Source organism: Megascapheus bottae, chromosome 2 (assembly GCF_031878675.1).
Source record: "Megascapheus bottae isolate mThoBot1 chromosome 2, mThoBot2.hap1, whole genome shotgun sequence".
Lineage (NCBI taxonomy): Eukaryota > Metazoa > Chordata > Mammalia > Rodentia > Geomyidae > Megascapheus > Megascapheus bottae.
This window is the reverse complement of record NC_143510.1, coordinates 24,443,030-24,464,086: the sequence shown is the minus strand read 5'-3', so window position 1 is coordinate 24,464,086 and position 21,057 is coordinate 24,443,030. Positions and strand designations below refer to the sequence as shown.

Below are 21,057 nucleotides of genomic sequence, written 5' to 3'. Positions count from 1 at the left end.
TTTAAATTCTAGTCATTCTTGTGAGTATGTATAAGTGTTTCATTGTGTTTTTAATTTGCACTTTCCCAATAATAAGATTAAGTACCTTGTCATATACTTTCTTGGGTATCTTCTTATGTGGGGATATTCAAGTCTTTTGGCTAAATTATGTTGGAATACCTATCTTCTTATTGGTTTATAGGGGCTATGTAATATTTTTATTTGGTTCCTTAGTAGTCATATGTATTGCAAATATTATTTCTCACTTTCCTTTCTAATAATAATTGCCAGTTGGTGAGAAACATTTCCTAAGCTTAATAAAATCTTCATATTTTCCTTTATTCTTCCTTTTGTTTTTTTAAATTATTTTGTTGCTTAGTGACCATTGTGCTTAAGAAAACTTTTTTTTACCCCTAAATCATAAAATATTCACCTATGTTATCTTCTGGAAGCTTTAGTGTTTTATTTTTGTCATGTTGATCAGAAGTCCATCTAGAACTTATTTTTCTGTATGAAGCAAAAGAAAGTACAACCAACAGATTCCTGCATTTTCTCACTGTAATACCGAGTCATCTTTAATAATTAATGATGACATGTGAATGGATGTGTTTCTAGATTCTTTGTTAGGTTCTTTTGATATATTTCTCTATCAAGTGACAATAGCATACTTTTTTGATTAATGTAGACTTGTAACACTGGCAGTATTACATTCTGTAATGTTCTTCTTCAGTGTTCCCTGACTATCCTTGGTTCCTTGTCTTTCCACATAAATATAGAATTAATTTACTTATTTCCAGCAAACCCACTCCTCAAATATATGGTATTTTGATAGAGACTACACTGAATATATATATATATATACTAATTTGAGGAGAATAGACATCTTTGGGTTATTAAGTCTCTCCATTTATGATCATATATTCCCTCCTTTACTTTCGATAAAAATTATACCTCTTATATGCAGAAGTCGTGTATTTTTTAATTTTTATTATCATAGTGATGTATAGAGTTACATTCATAAGGTAGTGGGTACATTGCTTCCTGAACATTGTTACCCCTTCCTATGCTGTTCTGCTTTCCCTCCCCCCACTCCTTCCAAGAGTTCATTGCCAACATGTTGTCTTGTGAATATCTCTGTTACACTGGTTCATCTTTTGTCCTTTGACTCATCATCTTGTTTTCCCCTTCTCTTCCCTGTTTCAAATAAGCAAATAAATGTATATACAGTGCACCACCCAAATCCCCTCAATAGATGATGGATCAAAAAGATGTGGTATCTACTGATTATAACAAATGAGGGAAACCATTGAGCCTAAGTTCCTTTGAGTCTGGCTTACTTCACTTAATATGATCTTTTCTAAGTCTTTCCATTTCCTAACAAATGGGGCAATGTCATTCTTTCTGACAGCAGCATAGAATTCCATTGTGTACAAATACCACATCTTGTTGATCCACTCATCAACTGAGGGACATCTAGGTTGGTTCCATATCTTTGCTATGGTAAATAGTGCTACAATGAACATTGTTGTGCTGGTGTATTTAGTATGTCCTTGTTTCTGGATGATTGGGTAAATGCCAAGTAGTGGAATTGTTGGGTCATAGGGGAGCAGAGATTTGCAATAGAGCAAAACCTTGATACAAAAGTCCATATAGTATGACACTAAATGAAAGGATCTCTAGGATATAGAAACATAAGCCATATAATGAATGATTGTTGTCCTTAAGGTACTATGTTATCTCTCATCTCTTTTGCTGTCCCTTGGTTATCTCATATTGTTACAGTATCTCACTTTGTTACCTGATATATCGGATATATTTGTATGTGGTTATTTGAAATTGGATAGGGAAAGGGGGAAAACAAGATGAGCAGTGAGGGTAGGGAGGAGGGACATATGAAAGGGTATCAATGTATGTGAATTAATGCACCTTCTGTCTGGCAAATATCATGTAACCCTTCTATTAATTACAATAAAAAATATATGAAAAAAACAAAAAGATGTGGTATACACACACACACACACACACACACACACACACACACACACACACACACAATGGGATTCTATCCTGCTATCAGAAAGAATGACATTTCTCCATTTGTAAGGAAATGGAACAACTTGGAAAAAAAATCATATTAAACAAAGTAAGCCAGTCCCAAAGGAACAAAGGCTCCACGGTTTCCCTCATTTGTAATAATTAGAATGTATCGAGGACTCCCCTAGCAGAGGAGCATATTAGCTCAAAAGCTATGTGTATATGGCCATATAGGAAGAGTCCAAGGAAAATGACCTCTAGGATTAGAGATTTATCCTTCTGGTTGCTGTTTTTAATGTTCTAGGTGAAGATGTTTCTTTACTCTTTTTTCTCTTTTTCTTTTTCCTTTCCTTTATGGTTTATCCTCTGCCACTGCTGTATCTGACTTTGGTACTTGATACATCATATATACATTTATTTGAGTATTTATTACTTATTTTTCTAAATATTTGACATTTTGGTCCACTATAAAGTCTAAATTTGATAAATAATTTTTGAGTATTTGTTGATTGTGTATAGAATTCTAATTGACTTTAAATGCTAATCTTATCTCTAGTGACCAAGCGTAATTCAGTTATTAGTTTTAGTAATTTATCTGTAGAATATTTTGGTTTTCTTCATACAGGAAGTTTCTAAATGTGAGATCTTCCTTCATTATTGCAGTGTCTTCTTTAATCCTTAATGCAACATCTAACAACTCAATTCAGGAGGTAATTATGGAAGGTATTCTAGAATGAGGCATTCCTAGTTTCAGAGGAAAACTTTCAGTATTCATCAGAAAGTAAGATATTTGTTGTAGAATGTTACCAGCTGTAGAATATGTCCTTCCCACTGTACTGTACTGTGAATGTAGAGTAAGTTCTCTCTTGGGGTTTCTAAGAATCACTCCAACATGGCCGGGGCCATACACTTGAGGTATATGAAAGTACAGGATCTGTTGCTCTCACAAGGCCTACAGGGGAAGGTGTGTCCTAGACATGTGTGATGGCAGCCGGATTTAGCACCAAGAAACTGGAGTCAGATGAGCAGACATGGAGCCAAGTGAGAGTGAAGAACTGTGGGCATGTGTCTTATAGTACAGGGTATGAGGGTTGCCACTGGTGTGTTGGAATGTCCTCCGGGGAAGGCAAGGAAGAGACTTTGTGAAGAGACCTGCCATGGGAGTTCTCAGCCTGTTGGTGAGGATGTTAAGACACTACCAGGAAAGTTGGAAGTTTTAAAGCTTCACAGTACATCTACTCTATTCATTATCTTATTGTGAGTATTTAAATGACCTCAAGTGCTTTAATTTCATCTATGCCTATACAGATACAGATATTTTTCTTAGTCAAGTATTTTACATTGATTAGTTTGTCCCATATTAAACAAGTCCTGAATTTTTAGAATCAATTCTTCTTTCTCATGATGATATTTGTCTTTTCAAAACATATCCTAGAGTCTGGTTTTCTAATATTCCATGTAGTATGTTCCTGTGAAATGCTTTTTGTTAACTTTATTGGCATATATTATTTTCACCGGGGGAATTTCATTGTGACATTTTCATACATGCATATATACATGTTTCCTAATCCCATTCACCCTCCCTCTAATGCTCTTCCTTTCAGCCTCCTCCCATTCTTAAAACCATTTCCACATTTTCATCATTCTGTGTGCAGATGTGCATATAAAGTGCTTCACACATCACTATTATTCACCCTATTGATTAACATTCCCCACTCCTACCTGTCTCCCCGAGCAGAGGCTGTTTAACTTCATATTATTCAAGGACTACTAGTTTGTGATTGTCTTATTCTGCTGTGGAATGAAGATGATGTTGGCTTCAAAATGGAAATTTCATAATATGACTTGAGACAAGATCTTTCTGTATTCTGAATGGGTTATGTAAGATTGATGTGGCATTTACATTAAATATTTGATTACATTCATCAGTAAGGCAATTTAGTACTGGGAACATAGTTCAGAATTCAATTTTTATCAGTAAGTCTACTGCTTTTTTCTTTTTCTTTTTTGTACTGCTCCTGGGGCTTAAACTTAGGGCTTGAGTGCTGTCCATGAGCTTGCTTGGCTTAAGGCTAGAACTCTATCACTTGAGCCACAACACCTCTTCTGCCTGCTCTGAGTAGCTTATTGGAGATAAGTCTCATAGACTTATCCTGTCCCAGCTGGCTCCAAACCAATATCCTCAAATCTCCGCCTCCTGAGTAGTTAGGATTACAAGCATGGGTCACTATTTCCTAGCCTGTTCCTAAACTTTCCTGTTCAATATTAGTGCTCTACCACTAGAGACAGCTCTACTTGTGGCCTTTTTGGGGGGCAGAGGGAGGAGGTAGGTGCATGATTGGAAAAAAGACTCTAAGAGACTTTCCTTACCAGGCTGGCTTTAATCATTGATCTCAGCTTCCTGAGTAGCTAGTATTACAGGTTATGAGTACTCAACAAACAGAACATTTCTTTAACGTAGACAAAAAGCATTCACATTTTTACTATTTTTGTCCTGTTTATGATGGAAAAAGATATTAGTATTTTATCTATGCTAATGATTTTTTAATATTGCCAGAGGGCTCACAAATCCCCTTATCTTTTAATGTCTATAGTATTTGAGTGATTTACTTCTTTATTTCATGTTACTCTTCTCTTTTTCTTTTCTTGATTAATCTGGTTACAGGCCCATCAATTTATTAATATTTTTCTTCTTATTTTTTTTGTTAAGACAGTCTAAATATGTATTTCTGGCTAGTCTCAAATTTATGATCTTCCTGCCTCAGCTTCCTGGGTGCTGGGATTACCTATATGTGTTATCATACCTAACTTTCATTAACATTTCTAAAGAAGCAATTTTTGGTAGTTTTTATCTGTTACACTTCTGTTTCCTGGGTCATTAGCTTCTGTCACTATTTTCTTTCTTCGATTTTTTAGTTCACTTTAATTTTGCATTTTTTACATGACTTGGTGAGATGTATATATATATATATATATATACCTGTATAATTATCATATTTTCTTTATTCCTAACCCATGTATCTAACTGTTTAAGTTTGCCCTGATCATGCCTTTAACTGCATCTCACACAATTGATATGTTATGTTTTCTCTCTAATTCCTAATAATACTGTCTAATTTTCATCATACTTTATCTTTGATCCATGGGTTAATTAGAAGTACATTACTTAATTTCCCCACATTTTTGTAATTTTTAGTCATGTGATATTCGTTTCTGTTGCACTGTGGTCAGAAAAGATGTTCTGTATAATTTTGGCCCTCTGAAACTTGTTTAGACTTATTTCTTTTCCAGTCAGTCCATTGCAAACTTTGGAACATGTTCAAGTGCATTGTGTTTATACTGTAGCTGTTACCACAGGTGCTCTTAAAAGATCAGTTAGGTCAAACTATTCATCACAATTCCTCACTTATATCTTTACTCATCTCTAACAGCATGGTCTCCCAACTGGGAGACTCAAAGAACACACTAAACTCTTCCACACCCATAATATATATTCCTGCTTTTTTTAAGTTTCAGCAGTGTTGACTTCATATCTTTTAAGCCCTGATAATTCACATTTAGAATTTTTATCTTCCTATGGCTTGATTCTTTCTACTACTCTCAAATATATGTTTGCATCTCTACTGATATCTTTTACCATGAATCCTCTATTTTTCTTGAAAATGTAAGAGCCTTTCATCCAATCTGTGTCTCATTTCAGTGGCACCCAAATGGGATTTTGAAAATAATTTAGATTTAAAAATATAATATTTAATATGTGTATTTGTATCTTAAGAAACTACTGATATGCTTAGGTACAGTCTATCATGTTACCATTCTTTTATTCTCCCAATTGTTTAGCATTTATTTTTCCTCTTTTTTTAATATCCACAATTGGAATTAATGAAGGATCTTCTATTGGCTTATTAGTCATTTATCCTTTTATTCTTCTTTAGCAATTACTCTATAAATTTTAAGAAATGATCATCTGTTGAAGACATATGTCACAGTTTGTGATTTGGAGTACTTTATTGCACTCATCACTCCTTCCTTTAGTGTTATTATTGTCTTTTACTCAATTTTTACACACTTTAAATCCAAGAAGACATTGCCACTTACTGTTTTAAACAGGCAATAGAATCACTGTGCAATTACCATTTCTGATGCTCACCCTTCCTTCCTGTCCTTCTAGCTCCCATCTGGGAGCTCCCTCTGCCAGAAATCCAGTCTTAAAAGATGTTTCTAGTATTGACCCGTAGGCCACAAATTCTCTCAGGATTGCTTCCTTAAAAAAGTATTTCATCTTGATTTTTAAATAGCCATATTAAGGTCTAATTGAAACAAATTGGACATGTTTCAACTATACAATTTAATACACAAGAAATTGCCACAACAAAAACATTGATCAAATTCTTCTGGCCTGTTCTTTATCAGGCATTAATTATAAGGACTTTGTTATGACGTCTTCATACATGTCTACAATATACATGAATCACATTCATTTCTCCTGTTATTGCCCTTTCTCCCTCCTACTGGTCCCCTGCCTCTTCCCTAGTGGTCCTCACTCTATTTTCATGTCTTTTTTTTAAAACGCTGTATTACACATATGAAAGAAAATATTCTTTATTTGTCATTCAGCATTTCATTAATCTAACATGATGATTTCCATTTTCCTTCAATGACAAAATTCTATTTTTCTTTAATGGCTTGGATAGAACTCCATTGGGTATCTGTACCATGCCTTGTTTATTCATTTACTCCTGGGTAGGGATTATGCTGATTCCATGACTTGGTTATTGTGTTCAGGCCTAGTTCTAATAGGCCAGATAAGGAGCATACATTTTGGGTCCCTTAGAAGTAGCCCATCTTTTTCTGGGCCTTCATGTTACATTCAACAAGAAGTAAGACAAATACTGCCCTTTCCTGGCTAATGATCATAGCAAATACACCATGCTTTAATGTGCCAGGTAGTCTTCTAAGCATGTTGTACACTTGATATTTATCTTATTTAATTAATCTTCAACATAACTCTGAACATTAGATGTCATTGTTTCAGAGTTGTGTTCTGCCCAACTCAGATAGGCACTTCAACCCTCTAAAATCATGGCTTACTTAGATTGGTGAAAATCTTCTGCATGAAAATTTCACAGTCCTCCTTTGGCCTCAATATGTGAATGTCTAAAGTCCTATATAATTTATCATATCCCAGTGTGTGTGCATATATATCTACACATATTTATATAATTAATCATTCAGTATGCTTATTTGTAGATTTATAAGAACATTCTAGGTATGTGTAGATGATCATGGAAGATAATATTCTATGAAATGAACTCCTAGAAAAGTAAGCAAGAGACTTATTTTAGTTTCTGTTGCTGTTTTTTTTCTTTTCCTTCTGTCTTGTTCATTAGCTTCTATTTGGGAGGGCAATGGAGGGCACATCAAAGGTAGAACAAGGATAAACAAATATAATACTAATACAAAATACTGTGTGAAAAATGAACTGGGTATCTTGTGGGTGGGAAAAAAACAGGAGGGAAAAAAGGAAGAGGAGGCATTGATTAAAATAAAAAATTGTATTCATTACTTGATTCATGTAACTATAATCCCACTGTATATCAACTCTACAATAACAATTTTAAAAAAGAACATTTCAATCCCTCTGTACATCAACTCAACATTTTTTTTAAATTTCACAATAGTTTCGTTTTAAGAACTGGATAATTGTTACTTTCAACATTTGTTTTATTTTATTATCCTGGACTATTTAGAAGTGATAGTAAAATATAAAGTTTGTAAGCAATCCAGCAATTCAATCACCAAATCTCTCCACCCCCTCACACATACACACACACACACACACACACACACACACACACACACACACACACAGTTTTAGCAACTATTAGATATCCTTCTAATCTTTTGTTATGTTAAATAATACGACAGAGAAATCTTTGTCACAAACCCTTTGTACATAGCTATAATTACCTATTTGGGATGCATTCTTACAAATGCTGAATTAAGATGAAAACCTCATGGCTTCTGGTATCGTCACTAGTTGTTAATTGTCTTGATGGCAGGGATATGGAGGAGAATATACAGGATGTACATGGATGCTAAAGTGAATGAAAAAAAGATCAAAATACAAAGCAGACTATTCCAGAACCACAGTCTTTTTCAATACAATCCCCAACGAATCTGGGATCTGAGGATACCATATTATCTGTTTGTGTTTGTCCTTTTAGAAAAAGAAGAAAAAAGGATTTAATTTTCAAAGTTAATGGCTTTTTGTCTGTAGACAAAAAAAGATTTGTCCGTTTGCCTGTCTGTCCTTTGTTTTTGCTTTTGATGATGTTGCTTCAGTTGCAATTGTGTTCAGTCAGTCAAGGAAATTATCACAAAGCACGTTCTTGTGCATAATGTAGACTGACAAGCTTAGACGGGGCTTCTGTTGTTACTCCTTCATATGGAGTAGTTTCTCTGCCACACTTGGTTTACAGACCCTCCAAGGGTGGCCCTCTGAAGTGGTGAATGCCATTTTTGTTGAAAGGGTTTGCAGTGAAAGACCTAAGACAGAATGTGGTAAACCAATGATGTATTTCCATTGCGGCTGGAAAAAGAACAATACATGACAGCAAACTTGAATTGCTTGATAGGCTCTGGGTATAAATTAGCGGAAGAGATGTGGTGAGAGGAAGAGTGAGGATTTGATCTCTGCCTTTCAGTTTTCAGGCATTGTCAAACACCAAGTACAAAAGTTGGCTCCACAAACTTTGGTTTCATCCAGGATGCCAGAAAGCAAGCCAAGAGGCTTCCCCCTCCCCTCTCTTGCTAAGTTTTCAGCCTTGGTCTTTTGTGGATATGTTTACATTGGTGAATAAAATCAGAGTACTTCAGTAATTTTGCTACAGAAGTGTTTCTTAAGCTGTGGGTTGGGCACAATTAGTGGGTAATAAAATCAATTTAGCAAGTCATTGCTAACTTGTTTAGTGAAACAGTGTATTAAATAGAACAGAAAAAGAATGTAATGAATTGAATATAATAGTAAAGTAAAAAGACTAGTTTCCAATGTGCATCACAGAAATATGGTTTTATGAAACTTTGGTTTAATTAGATTTATATATGTATACATTAGAGCCTTAAAAACATACACTTATCATGAATCATGATCAAATAACTATTCATGGGAATCTTTTACAATCAGTTTTTCTCCACTATTGTATGGTTGATATGTAGACAGTTTTCCAAAGTGTTTGTTTTAAATGAAGCAGGTTGTACTTTAGAGTTTGGTGTTGCAGTGAACTTTAATCTTCATGTTGATATAGACAGTCACAGTGTCCTTGCTGACCAGTTGCTGGTAGAAAATAAACCTGCTGTATCAAAATCTATCTCTTATTATAACTGAAGGCAGTTCTGACAGTTGCACTCTTTTCAAACGTCAGATAGTAAATCACTATAATAATGTTCAAATATCCACCTCAGGATCACCATAATTTATAAGGCTGATGATTCATCTTAATACTGTAAACCTACTTGCCTGTAAGTGGAGTTAATAATTTGCCACCCAGTAAAGTCGCTTATAGTTTATTGTGATGACATATGCTGACTTTAAAACTTCACTATGACAGCTTGATAATAGAATAAGTTCTCACATACACTAAACCATTTCCTTCAATTCAGAGTAATTCAGCCCTGCTATTTGCTTTGTGTTGAACATTAAGTGGATTCACAAATGTGGGTAAGATGTAAGTAGTGATCCAACTCAATGTAACTTAGTGAAAACTAGGTATTTAAATACACACCTACGGATCATATTAGCGTGTAATACATTCAGCCAAATGTACCTGTTTATTGGTACTTCACCTTTATAAAAATGATAGAATAGTTGATGTCATAAATAAAAAATAGCTTTAAGAATGACTTAGAGCTGAGATGTTTCATCTGCCTGAGGCACTGTTTGAGAAAGATTTGAGTTATGTTTGAGTTTAGCAATAATAAGGGTTTGTTGTGCTTCATTAGTAATGTCTGTGGGGGAGGGGCAGTGATAGCATATTTGGCTGATGCTTACCTGAACTTTTCAGGGGTCTTTGAAGCATAAATTACTCCTCATGCTGCAAAAGGGAAGGGAAGGAATAACAACATGTGGGCGTTACACCAGAGTTAAGTCTTTCAGAATCTCCTGTTCCTGTTGTTCCTGTTGTTGTTCCTCTAGATCTTATCTCATGAATGTTTGTATCTGTCTCATTTCCATTCCGATTTTCATTCTTGTGTTTTTTGATCCTCATTAAAAGAATTATAGTAGACACTCAGTAATGTCTTTGTTGCTTCAAGTGCTTTAAAAAAATTTGATGGGGTCAGAGGTCATGGAGTCCATTGAAAGCCATGAGAAAGCTATGTACCATTTCTCTCGCTTGTACAAATGTCTGAAAATTAGTTAAGGAGGGTGGTGAATTTCCAGAGTTCTATGCTTAATATTTCCTGGTCTAGTTTCTCTCTGTGTCTCTGTCTCTGTCTGTCTCTTTCTTTCTCCAATCTAGCCCTCAGTTTTTCTATTAGAGTAATTTGTTCTGTTGCAAAAATTTGGATCATATTATCTCTGCTCAGGTCCTTTTTCTGTTGCCTTCAGAACAAAACTCAAATTTTTTCTGTTCAGGTTTCTGACTTATTTCTGCCTCCATATCCCCATCACAACTCTTCAAGCCAGCATCTTCTTACAAACACCCAATCTACAGCTTTCGAGGTGGAACCAAAATACTGGCTATCTCCAGGATTTTCTGTGTCTTGTGACATTGTTACTGCCATTTTATACCTCCTTTCCTCCCTCCCTCCACAGCCAGACCCTTCCACATCCCCAGGCCTAGTTTTCCAGTTCTCACTTAGTTTTGTGGCTAGGGCACCTCCATGTGCAGGCTCTATACACCTTGACGGATGCGTACCTGTCTGCCTTTAAATCCTTTTTCCACTCTCCCCTACTGTCCTACTGAGGGGAAGCTGCCTAGATTTGTGCCTTTTCTGGGATCAGAGAGAAGGCCTTGGGAAGATAAAGTAGCAATGAAGAAAGGGACAGTGCAGGATCTTTCCACCCTCACATAGACTTCTCTCTCCCCTGGGATTTCAGTATCCGTTGGACAGGCTCATAGTGCTTACAGCTTTTTCTGGATAACTTGTCATACCTTCATTCTTATCTAAGTGGTTTAGGGGGTTCCTACATTTGTGAATTCCTAGATGACTCTTTCTCTTTGCTTTGACTACCTATCTTTTCCTTCACCCAACTAATTGCCTGCATTATATACTCAAATACTTAAGTTAGCCTGTGTTTCTCTTTAGATAAACCTCCACCTGTATAGCTGGCATTTGGTGGATAGTTACTACATTTTATGATAGGCTAAGTCCTATATGAGTTATCTAGTGAATAATAATATTATTTGGGATGGTAACAAATCATCTCAAAACTCAGAAATTTGGCTTATGAATCTAAAGATTGGCTGGTTCTTACAGTCACTGATAGGTTTCTGTGGTCAGCTGTATTTCAGCAAAGGAACTTATTTTGGCCTGCAATGAGCCAGCTCCAATGTATTTCTTTCCCCAGTGACAGGCCAGTTCAGGTATGTTGTAAATACAGAAGGGCAGAGAAACACTTATAACACAAGGACTTCTTTAAATTTCTATAAGCAGCATATCTGAAAACACTCTGATAATTAGGCAAAATAAGTTACTGGACCACAAACAGAACCAAAGACAATACAAAAGCAGACTGAATCACTTCAGTGAGCAAAATTGTAAAATTACAGTATAAGAGGAGAAAATTACAATATTAAGAGATGCATAGCACTGCATCTATTCTTAACTACTCCCTGTTATGCATTAAAATTTTTTTCAAGAGTGTAAGTCTCATGTTAAATATCTTACCACAAAAGAAAGAAAGCAGTTCTGGTGGCTCATGTTGTAATCCTAGCTTCTCAGGAGACTGAGATCTAAGGAACATGATTCAAAGCCCGCATAGGAAGAAAAGCCCATGAGACTACAAAGTCCATGAGATCTTCTCTCCAACTACCCACAAAAAGCCTAAAATGGAGTTGTGGTTTAAGTGGTAGAGCACTAGCCTGGCACAAAGCTCAAGGACAGCACCCAGGGCTGGTGAAGAAGAAAAAAAGAAGGAGGAGGAGGAGGACGAGGATGAGGAGGAGGAGGAGGAGGAGGAGGAGGAGGAGGAGGAGGAGGAGGAGGAGGAGGAAAAAGAAGAGGAGGAAAAAGGGGAAAAGTGAGGAGGGGGAAAGAAGAGTAGGAAGAAAAGGAGGAAGAGGAACAAAAAAAGTGAAAGGAAGGAAGGGAGGGAAGGAGAGAACGGCACAGAAAGAAGAAGGAAGGGAGGGAGGAAGAGAAGAAAAAGAAAAACTAAATTAGGTAAAAAGAAACCTACATTGACAAAGTTTACAAAGGCAAAGCCAAGAGAATAGGATGTTGTTTCTGTAGAAGGTACAACACATGCATGCACTGATAGGAAAGTGTTTTACTAGCACACACACAAAAATAAACAATTGGGATGAAGAAAGAGAAGGGAAAAGAAGGAGAAAAGAAGGAGGGAGAGAAGGGAGGAGGAAGGAAAACATAACAAAAGAAGAATAAACCTTTCAAACATACTCAAAGGTTCTCAACTTGATTCACTCAGGATTTACCTGCAGTAAAACAAATGTTCCATTTGTTTGCTATCAAACAGGTAAAGATAATATTTAATAACTGATCATGTTAGCAAAGGCATGGGGAAATAGGACTTTTAGATATGAAATATAATTGAAACTACTTCTGAAGAGTCTAAAAATTTTCAACCAACATAAAAAATTTGCATTCTCATTAAATAGTTAATTGTCCTATACATTAACTTACATGTGAGAACTGGTACTTATGTAGTGTTATGAATTAGAGTTCTTTGAAATAGTAGAAGAAAAGATTGCACTGGCTTTCAATAAGTGTGATTATGGTTTATGGTATAAGAGGATACTCTGTAACTGTCAAAATAAAATTTAAAACGACTGAGTAAGCTCTTTGAAAGCAAACACAAAAGGAATGTAGGCTACTAATGCTATTCAAACAGCTTGAGACAGCTCTCTAGATAAATTGAATTAACTTTTGCCATGATATTAACCTTTTGAAATTAAATATAAATATAAGCCTTCTAAATGTTTGTAGTAAGGTACACATTATGTATCTGCTAATTTGTTCTGTACAGTTATATTTGTAAGGACCCATTTATAAATAACATACTAGTCAACCAAGGTAAAGATGCCTTTTGTCCCCTTTACCCTTCAATTTGCATTAATTGGGAGCAGCCATGGGAAATAGAGCCAACCTCACCTCAGGTCGATGGCCTAATAAAATGAACTGTTTCATGCCCAGAAATAAATGTATTCCAAATATAAATAGGATTCAGTTATAAAACAAATTCTTACAAAACTACAAAATAACCGCACTGTTAATATATTGGAGCCCCAATTAAAATTGTGTTAAGAACACACATACTGAGCTAAAGTTGTCCCAGGGAGGAATTCTCATTTTTGCTTGGGATCTTGTGTAAACAAAACTGGGCAATCTCCTTTCAGCTCTACACAAACCCACAGCTCTCTGTTTTCTAAAGAGAAGAATGCAAAAATGGGTCTGTTTAAGTTGGAAGGGTTTGGGCCTTGACCTTGCTTCTTTAACTTTGCCTTCACGATGGGGAAATCACTTTGAATTTGTCAGCTTGAAGGACTCTAATTTAGTTTGCTCTCAGTTGGAGACATCATGAATGAGACGCCATGTGTTTGTATTGTAGCACTATTTGGAAGCTACCCTCAATGACAGTTTTTCAGTTTCTTCTCAGCTATTTAGAGCCTGTGATTGTTTGGGGGCATTCATAACATCAGACTGTTCAAGTAACATTCCTAGCCAGTCTCTTCTTTGTTGTTTGGCTTTGGGTAAAATTTTGAACATTTCTCTTTTTTCCTTTTCCTCATCTGGAAAATAGAATTGCTAATATTTGTCTTATATGATCACTCTGAGGATTCAGTTATGTGAAACTAGGTAAAAAATGAACACAACCATACCCATTAAGTGTGCTTAATGAATGTTAAATATAAAACATGTATTCTCATTATGTAAGAATTTTTATTTTCATGAGCCAACTTTATATAAATATATGTATATGCATAGATATATAATCTAACTAGGAATTAAACGCAAAAATATAAATTGGAGGGCAAATATTATGTTTATACAAAATGTACCACTTATTTTTAGAAATTAATCCATAATTGCCATAAAGCTATAATGACAGTTACAAACCTGAGCTCCTTCCTGGTTTATTGATTTCATCTTTTCAAATACTTTTAGAATGCTATACACTTCTAAATGTCTGTTCTTCAGCCTCATGCTCCCAGCATTCCTGGTGGTCTCAAACAGTGAGAGGAAAGCAAATGCTTGAATCAGAAGGTTTATAGCAAGAGCAGTGGAAAGAGTCTGAAGGAAGAGATAATTACACTTCCAAAGTCTTCATTTACATAGCTTTGAGGAGGAATTAATAATATGCAAGTCCATTCTTCACAAATATGTGTTGCCTTTTTTACATGGAAGAGCCCAAGTTTTGAAGAGCCAAGAATGGAGTAGAAGATACAATTTTCACACACACACACACACACACACACACACACACACACATGCTTGTATGCACATGCATACCCACACATAACCAGCAATCACTTTAATGACATAACAAGCGTTTTTTTATGGTGCCATAAACGTTGGGTGTTGGGTGAAGAGACAATGACTGGGTATTTATTAGGTGTGGCGGTTGGAAGGAACGAGCTGCTGCTGGTCCACGTGGTAGAGCTTCCATGAGTGATGCTGAGTCAAGTATAGACAGAGAGATGCAGGCACAGATATTCCCGTCACAGTACACTGTTGCACTGGTTATGCAAATATGTATGCAAATGTATGTTTAAATAGTAGCCAGGAGAGGTGCAAACAACTTTATGTTCTGATTTTAGGTTAGGGTTGCCAAAGAAATTGTATTCCTATTCTTAACTATGCATAAAGAACAGACACAACAAAAATGTTAATAATTGTCCATTTAGGGTAATGGGAACTCAAACTTTTTACTTGTTTTAACCATCTCTGGCATTCCAAGATTGCTAAGTTATGCATAATCACAAATACTGTGGGATCATGCATTGTTGTTCATTCTTTTTTTTTTTAATTACCTACTCTTGGGACAATATGAAAGGGCTCTGAAATCAACAATTCCCTGCTGCTCAACTGGGTACCACAGCAGCTGAAATGCACCTTTTCCCTTGCAGTACAGAAAGGTTCTTAGACATTGCTAAGCATGTGGGTTATTTGTCTGCCTTTCTCATCATGTTTATATCTGTGCAGTGTGTTCAGTATGATAGCTCAGAGCAGTGTCTAGACCACTCTACTGCATCATTCCAGGCTCTATATCCTCATGTCTCTATTCCTCCCACCAGTGCCATCTAGCAGTGCATCCACATCATTTATCTATGAAGACCTAAACTGGGAACTATCCTCTCACAGGATGCTGGACTCTTTAGCATGAAATTTCTCATCACTTTGATATTTATGCCTGTCTCTCAGCCAACTTACTGAAGTGGGAATCCAAAGCTCTGAGGTTTTGTTCCGGAAGCTCTATAGAAAGTCTATGGGAACCACCAGAGTCATTCCATTTCTGTACTGCTGTAAAGTCGCTCCCCCTGAAACCATCTTCTCCTCACAATGAGATTTTTATCTAGTCTGTTAGCATGTATTCAAAATCAGAGACAGCTCGGAAACCAGACCCTATTTAAACGTAGAAATAAGAGCAGATACAGATTGCTCAAATGTTGAGGAACTTACAAAAATAAAATGTATTTATCTTTTTTTTCTTTTCCAGATTTGTGGATTCTTTTCCAGTTGGCTGACCTGCGTGGATGACAAGTTCTGCCCATGATTCACAAATAAGGTCAGATGCTAAGCTTGACTTGACTATTTGCAAAATTACGATTTTTTTTACTATTAACTGACATTCTAGGAATGATCTTCCCATAATGGCACTGCTGCATGTGTGATTTATTATCATTTTAAACTGTGTAGCTATTCAAAAAATAGTAAACTATTCAGAAGAAGGAAAGCAATCATAACCTAGTGAGAAGTAAGAATCCATTCCCCACTTAATATGCAGGAAATTGTGTTCTACAAAGATCCAGCCATCCTGTGTCATATATGCTTTCCTTCAGAGCTAAAATCATTCTAAGAATTAGATAAGCATGGGTTAGAACATCCAGAGAAAAAAAGGGATTCACTCCAGTAGTAGAAATCCATTTCTTTAGTGATAAACCTGGATTCCCCATTTTGGCTAGAGAGATGTGGTAAAAAGAATCAAGCACCCTGTTTGGAACATTGGATTCTAATTTGGAGCTTAATTTATTTTTATTATTAGAATAACAGTTTCAGTTTATCTGCCTTTAAGGTTGTGTCAGCACTTTCCTTTCTGTGTTTATTATTTTTAACAGTTTATAACCTCACCATGGAAAAAATAGTCTTCTGGAACTAAAGCTGCATTCAGGGGTCTAGTGTAGTCCATAGAAATGTTCACTGGCGGCAGGAGTTTGGGTCTTTTGAATGCCGTCTTTGTGTCTCCCCTCACTCATGGTCTCTGGCCTATTGTCTGGGCGCCTCAGTTGGGCTAGTGCTATCTGATTGTAACCAGTACTAATATTACAGTGCTCAGTGCCCGGGCCCTCCCCTCAGGGGGCCCCAGTCTGGCTGCCTCTGTTTCCCAGCGCTCCAAACCAATGGCCCAGTCCCAGTTCTCTTGTCTGAAAATACCTCGGGTAATGCATGAACTGTTCATGAAAAAGGGATGACTAAGAATCTTTCAGATCTATGGGTCTCTAACCTGTGTGTATATACATAACATATTATATATATTGAACATACAATACATATTACATATTGCATGTGTGTTGCGTGTTGTATATTTCATCTATTGTGTATTATATTGCATCTATTGTGTATTATATCTTGCATATTACATATATTAAATAATTTTTGCCTTTTCCTAATGAAATCTTATAATTTGTAAAGCATAGAAAAGGACTGCTCTTTCCCACCTTGAAGACAAAAGATTACCTTTAAAAATATCTACTCCTCAGCCTCTTCTTGTCCCAATCAAGGAGGCTTCTTATAACCCCTACCCAAATCTAGGAACCTAGGATACCTCAGAATGCCTATAAGCATTTCTATTGATCAGTCCCACTCCTCATTTACACACAACAAAACTAAGGGAAGATTTCTGTAGAGGCTCAAAACATGAAGAATTAAACCCAAGAGTACATAGACTGCTAATCCATGTTTGTCTTGTCTTGAAAAAGGCATAACTAATCCATAGTAATAGCACAAACCATCATTATTTCAGGGAAAAAAGGTGATAGGCCAAGGGCAGGAGGGAACTTTCCAGAATTATGGAAATGTTATATATGTTTATACACAACTATGAGCTACATGGCATTTCTCAGAACTTACCTGTAAGTTTCTTACCTATAAGAAATGATACTTTCATTGATAATAAAAATAAACAATGCAAAACCTAAATTAGGCATAGAACAAATGAGAATAATACAGCTGGAATTTTATCTGCTTTCTTGTGGTTGCATGAACTATTCATTGATTTGAGTCTAAGCTCATTATAAAAATCTCCTAAAAATCAGAGATCCTGTGTTCTTCCTGTGCTATCTTTGCTCAATAATCACCAACCAAATATTCCATCAGCACATTCTATGCAATGGAAGCACTGAATCTTGTCAGAGACTTCCAGCATAGGAAGACTCAATGTGTCCCAAGGAGGCTCAGGCGTGGAGTCCTGGCTACAGTGCTTGATTCTGTTGGCCAAGCATCACTGCCTTCCCCTGGTATCACAGACGTATCACAGACTAAGGACCACCGACCATTGAATGACAGTATTTTCCAGACTGGGGTCCTTTATGCTTTAAGAGATCCAAGAAACCCCTTAAAAGTCCTTGAGGAGAGTAATGATGGTGAGTAAGGATGATCCAAGTCACGCACCCAAGAAGCAGTGTATTTTTCATCTGTTGGCTACTGGACTTCTCTGTCAGATTCCATGAATATAGTGGGATCCACCAGAGAAAAATATGTAACATTCACACACATACTTAGGTCATTCTGATGTGTCTTACTTCCCTAAGAAGCCAGATGATATAGAATGCATCTGTGCCTCCTGTGGTGTGCATGTTGATAAAGCGCCAAGCCTGGCACATACAAGATTATTCTACAGGTTCCTACTGACCCAAACTCAGTCCAAAAGTTAGGGATAGTCTTGATGTCAAGATCCTCTAAGCCTCTTTCCAGAATTTTGGCCCATGTGGAATATAGAAAGGATGAAGTAATGAAAACAAAATAATGGGAATAGGACTAGTGCTTCTCGATCGTCTGAGCAAGTAACTCTCTGTACAATGCCACATTGATCTTGATAGAAAAATGATATGCCACAGTGATACCCTGAACTTCATGAGTCCCAGAAGATGCTAGCTTTTCATTTGTTTACTGTACAGTAATGTCCATTTCTTATTTTTGCCTGTAGTCTTTTGACATGTGGTATTAATAACAGAAATTTTCATTTTTAAAAGGTTTATTCTTATGTACCTGAATACTTTTTCAGTGACCTGTAAAATGTATAAATTCCCCTTACATGTTATAGCAGAGTAGAACTTTTGTGGACTGAGGTTGAAAAACAAGCTTTCATGATACCTCTACATCAGGCTACTGGTAGAATTTTGCTTTCATTAGGTATCAAGCACTATCAAAATACTTGCTGCTGGACCTACATTCTGCCAAAGTCATTTAACAAGCACCTCTCTCTCATTTTGAAGCAATCCAGAGGCCAACCTTGCCCTTTAAATCTTGTTGGGAAAAAAATGAAATAAGAAGAGCAAGGAAAAATGTTTTTTGGAAAAGAAAAGATGATAGTGTTGCAAGAAAGGCACATGTGGAGTCAGAGCAGGAAGGATTTGAAGATATTCGAGTGTTCCTGTATTAATTTTCTTCAAAAGGACTGTCTGTCTTCTCCTTGAGTGATTTCCCAACAAAGGGCAAAAGCCCTGCTCACTCCTAATGCAGATCCTCATTTGTACCAATTTATTTTGCTTACGAAGGAATGGGAAAACTGAGTCATCAGTGAAACAAATTTTTTAAATAACCAAGACATTTTTTTTAGCCCACTCATCCCATGCTTCGCCTACACAGGACACAAATTTCCTAATCAAACCAAATTTAATTTACCAAAAGATTTTTCTCCAACTAGTTTAATGTGCATGAGAGCAGAAATGAAATTATATAATGTAGGAGTTTGAGCAGAATTTGCTTTTTTCTTTTGCAATTTCATTTAAACAGGCTTGCTTCAAGACATTCAGAGTCAACATAACCTATTGGAAAATACCAAGACAGAAATTATGTCTTCATCATTCCAAGGACTTTGGCCAAAGTTCTAGAGCCAAAGTTCTTAGAATTTTTTTCACTTTTCTTCTTCTCTTCATTCTTTCCTTCTTTCCTTCCTTCCTTCCTTTCTTCCTTCCATTCTCTCTCTCTCTGATAATGCAGTTACATATAAGTGATTTTCACAAATGAAAAATATTCTAGCTAGAATTATATCTCTTTTTCCCATTTTAGACTATTTCCTACAGCAGTGCTATTGAGATGACAGAAATGTAACAATTTCTCTCCTGTGCTTATAATTTCCATTGTCTGTATCCAGACAAGGAAAGCAAAGGGGAAATAGAGCAGTAACTGAAGACTCCATTGTTAAGGGGACAGGGTTAGACTTTGGCTGGGATCTGTCAGGCTGCAAAGGCCCCATTTCTAGGAAAAGAAATGATACATTGAAATTAAATCAGCATTTTATGTTGGGCAAATATATCCTGTCAAAAGAATAAATACTATTTGGAGCATATCACAACAGAAAACCATTCATAACAGTGAGGTAAACAGAGATTTCTTTTTCTTTGCAGAGTCAGAGACATGTTTCCATGATTATCAGGCACTTAAGTTACCTAGCTTTTGTCTGCAATAATATTCCTGGTATACAACTTTATCCCCCATGTTTCCTGTCGGTTCAAGATAACTGCTGGAACTCTAACCTTCCTGTACAAGTTCTAGACAGCAAGAAAGATGAGTGAGGAGGATAAAACGCTTCTATGGCAACTCATGTTTTTCAACTTTCTCGGACCTTACCCATCCACCAACTACCTGCAATCTTATTTCTTGACTCCTAGTTGCAAAGAAAGCTGAAAATTGTAGCCAGGTGCCTTGACATCCAGAGTAAAGGTGAAATACAGTTATTGTGGAGATCTCTTAACAGGCAGGGTTCCAACGAGCTTAGAGGCTCCTCTGACCTGAAAGCCAGCACAGTCAGGGAAGAGTACATCTTGGATAAATAGGAAAGCAGCGAGTGTTTAAAGATTCCATTTTGTGGTAACAAGCTTTGTATTACTAAATAGCATCAAAGCCAGGAGATAATAAATATATGTAATAGTATTTTTGATGACTGAATTGGACACAGAAAATGTATTCTGTTAGCTATGTTCAAAACAATGTTCAAAGATATTAAAAAGGGAAAACACAAAACTGTTTAAACACACATGGACATACATACGTACACTCATCAACCATTAATGTGTAGCAAGGGCAACCCGGCACAGACAGCAGCTAAGCTTCTAGGAAAGGATCTGGATAAACAAAAGAAGTACATGAATGTATGTATCTGCAGAAAATGGCAGTACTCAAAGGGTGTCATCTGTCCACAATATGTCAGTAACACACCAATAAATACACACACATACATAATAAAAACAGCATAAAAGTTTTCTAGGACTCTACCAATAGCAACGATATTTGAAGGTAAACTCACTAAGAATTACCTAGAAGAAGAAAGAAAAATGAAAAAAGGGGGGAACAGACTTTTAAAGGTAATAAAAGAAGGAAGAGTTATAAAAATGACTGAGAAGTCAGCTACAAGCTGCATGC

The 21,057-nt window shown here is 36.3% G+C and overlaps 1 protein-coding gene across 6 annotated transcripts in view; it reads left to right on the top strand.

Annotated features, from left to right (window-relative positions):
* Thrb (thyroid hormone receptor beta) overlaps nucleotides 1-21,057 on the top strand; it is a 349,517-nt gene that overhangs the window by 127,992 nt on the left and 200,468 nt on the right. For all 6 annotated transcript variants that reach the window (XM_090322288.1, XM_090322280.1, XM_090322256.1 and 3 more), the window contains one exon: nucleotides 15,914-15,982. The gene's annotated coding sequence lies outside the window, so the exon portion shown is untranslated. The remainder of the gene's footprint in view (nucleotides 1-15,913; nucleotides 15,983-21,057) is intronic.